Here is a 3,843-nt window from a genome sequence, read left to right on the forward strand (position 1 = left end):
AACATATTTGTCATGTATAGTTAACAATGTTTTAGCTACATCGGGATCTTTGAAAACTGATGTAGCATTGACACCCATTGACCTATTTAAAACTTTCTTACGTTCCAAAATTAATGAACTCACAGCCTTTACCCACTCTGACAGAGAATCAATGTCTCCTTCGTCTCGTGTCATCACTTTTTATTGCGTAGTCCTCCACGGCATCCATAAGAACTTTCAAGTTAGAATTCCAATTAATGGAGCGTGGTTCACGGTACTTGGGACCTTTAGAAAAGACTTTACGGAAGGACCATATTTGAATGGAGTGGAAATTTTTTGCAAGAACAGGCAGGTGGTATAAATAATTAAATAATGCATTTAAATCTCTGCGGTTTTTTTTTTCTCTCCATGTACCACACCTTATACCTATTTTGCCCGATGTTTAGAGAGAGAGAAGTACTTAAAATCTATGTTTTCTAGTTCCCTTCAACATTTCCCACTAAATTTGCCATGAAGTATGAGCTTCATTAGAAATTGTAATAGCCAACAGACGCTTACTTATGACGTTGAAGCATTACATGACTATGTTCTTTTCGTAGTGACTTAACGCGCGCTGTTCGTACTTGTTTAAAAATAGCGGCGTAATGGACCACTGGAAATGCAATCTATTGAATTATAAAGTATTCTTAAAGAATAGAGGTGTAGCAATATATTTAGCCTGATAAATGTCAGACTAAAGAGCCTTAGTCATATATATTCATTCATATGTTGAAAATCGAAGTTTTTCAGCTGTTCTAGGTATCATTTTAGACGCATGAAAATTTGGAGTTTTTTCTAAATAATACGACCCTAACAATTCTCGTCCCTCAAAAAAAAATGACATTAAGAGAGTCCGTCTGGCACCAGAGCAATGTTCAAAGCACAGTGTTTATATACTAGATAAAACTCAGACAGAAATTTACAATGATCTTTAAGTAAAATATCCTGATATTAGTATGAACCAGAAAACCTTCAAACGACTCTCTATTAAAATCATGCACGGACTAAAAATATGTCATTCCGGACCTAACTGCCGATGAAGTCGAAAATTACATGGTTTATTAACATCTCACCGATATAGCAATTGCTACTCTGTGTGATAGAAAATGTTCAAGTTTGTGGTGTTCATTCGGTGAAGAGTTGACTGATTATCCTGATAGCACTACCGTGCATTGGGAGTGCTACAAATATATAACAACCAAAATAAGAAGAAACTTACTCTTGTCAGAAAACGCAAAAAACCTTTTGAAATTACTTCAGAAAAGTCATTGAAAGTTTTGCGGGCCATCACTTCCGTGCGCTTTTCCAAAACGCGCAATTTAAGAATCTGAAAGAAAATTTAACTCCGAATAATTGCATTGATATACATGACTACTCTGAGAATTACAGGTGTAAGGAAAAAGTAGAACTACAACAAATGTACTTGCAACACACGGAAGTCACAATTCACGTTTCGATCATTTCTAGGTATACAATTTAAGGAATCGATGGGGTTGAAAGCTTACCTGAAGATCATTTTATTGTTACGGAACACTTTTTGTGATCAGTCAGGGTGGAAACCATGATAAATAATTCATAAGTACAGCTGAAACTCTGATCAAAGATTATCTGTTTCAATCTGTTATGATGTAAAGTAATACACGAATACACCGACGGTTGTCTCGTACAGTACAAGAGCCGCAATTGTTTCGGTACAATAAGCAATATATGTGCCGAACATCATTATGATATTTTCATCTGCAACTTTTTGAAACAAGTCACGCTAAAAGACCAAAAGATGCCGCCGGGGGTTCCTGAAAAATCAAGTTGTTTTAGCAGTTCTTCAGGGAATTACGATTGTTCAGAACGCACTTGACTTCTATAATTACTGCGAAAAAAGTTCAAAGGATCGGTCTCGATAAAACGTGTTGGAAACAGCACGGTTGATGTCGAATCAAACGATGAAGAATAATCAATGACTGACTTAATTTATGATGGTACTTTGTTAGCTTTATATACAGAAGACGAAAAAATTCTGACTATAGTTTTTACGCGTCTTCCTGCCCGAAAACCTTAGCTAAGAGTGAAATCGATGATTGGGGTACATCTTTTGACAAACATTCAAATGTAATCCGAACACTATACTTCGAAGCCCTTAAAATGATATCTAGACTTTCTTATAAACTTTTGAAAGACAAACGTGATATTGTTCCATCTGCGTCAATGATATATATCTCCCGCACCTCAAACATACCCGAGGACTCCTTAAACTTTCTGAAAACATCCATCTTGATATACTCTCTACTAAACGATATCCATCAACTCGTCCTAGATTTAGTGATGTCGTGGTCGTATGAAGTGTGTATTTTCTTTTATTCTTCATTTTTTAGTCATTTTGGTTGTTTTACTGATCCCCTTTGATACTTTTGTATCCCTAATTTTCTTCCATCAGTATATGTGTTTTTTATATTTTACTTTCAATAAACAAAATGTTTCAGACACAAGTAAAATAACACAATTATTAAGCCATCTCCTATGATGAATACAATAATGTTCTACCATGCAAATTCACCAGTGTTCATTTACGTTTTACAAGTCAAGATACAAGACAGTAAAATTATACCATTATGAGATGTAATGAGTACCAATACACCTTCAGCAATCAGGAAAATTGAAGTGCATTTAACAAATGACTACACATGGTCCAACACAAACTGATGTTGCCGTCCTTACAGATATTCTACAAGACCAACAAGTAGGTTTAGGTCTTTGTTGAGACACCGAACTGTGTATTATATTAACTAATTCTTTATAAATCAAAGTTTAAAAGGGTGAAAACTTACGAAGCTGAGTTAACGATATATTTAAATTTCTTGGAAAATAGCAACCCTTTTCTGGGACAGTTGATTTATCACTGGTGTTCGGTAAACAAGATTTTTTTTCTTGGGATCAAATCTCTCTTAATTACCAGTCTAAATTTTTCCTCTCGGCTTTTGTTGATGAAAAAAGATTTGCGAGTTACCGACGGCTTACAAAATGGTACAATGATGTCTTCAACATTCCAAAACGGACATATTGTAGTGGATTGCATCATCAGTGGCATTAGATTTTGTAAATGTATTATATATTTTATGAAACAAATTTAATTTTCTACGTTATCGTCGAACTTCCCTTTTTGCATCCGATACTCTAGTTCCGATTTGGTAAATATCGGTAAGCCAGTTATTATTTGGGCAGCTTCGTGATGTTAAGTTTCTAGCTTTAGACAGTTTATAATACAATTATCCCAAACATATGATGTATATTCAAATAAAGATCGGGTATAAAAAGTTTGTTCCGAGAATGACTAAATTTACAAAGAATATTAAGATGTTTTGAAACCGAGAAAGCAAGATTGTCTATGATACGGTTCCATTTTGCACCGTCACTTAACATCTAAATGTGTGTGATCATTTGCCAAGCGGATTTTTTCCGTTCAGATATAAATTATCATTAGGATTATCTGATTTTCAGAGGTTTTTAGGGGGTCGTGGGTTTAAGTCCATTAATCATGTTTTGACCATTTGTCCAAAGATCGCAGTCAATGATTTCTTTTCTCTTATGAATCAATGCAATAAAAAATATTTGTACAAAAGGTTACGCTTCTAGTTGTCTCTTTAAGTGTTTGCACATACACCGCGATCGTTGATAATGTTTTGTAATTGTGGTAATTCAGTAGAAAGTTTGTTTAATTTGATTAACATTTTCATTATTTTGAAAATAAGCCATACGATTTGATTATACATTATCTTATAATTGTCAATTTTTTTTCCTTCTGTGATTTTTTTTAAATTGTTAACGCTATTT

The 3,843-nt window shown here is 34.1% G+C and overlaps 1 pseudogene; it reads left to right on the forward strand.

The window, feature by feature from the left end:
* Nucleotides 1–830: 830 nt before the first annotated feature.
* Nucleotides 831–1,919, forward strand: LOC148607593 (uncharacterized; annotated as a pseudogene).
* The last annotated feature ends 1,924 nt before the right edge of the window (nt 1,920–3,843 follow it).

This window comes from Perna viridis, chromosome 9, assembly GCF_037379345.1.
Source record: "Perna viridis isolate PV_CMFRI_1.1 ecotype Kerala chromosome 9, ASM3737934v1, whole genome shotgun sequence".
Lineage (NCBI taxonomy): Eukaryota > Metazoa > Mollusca > Bivalvia > Mytilida > Mytilidae > Perna > Perna viridis.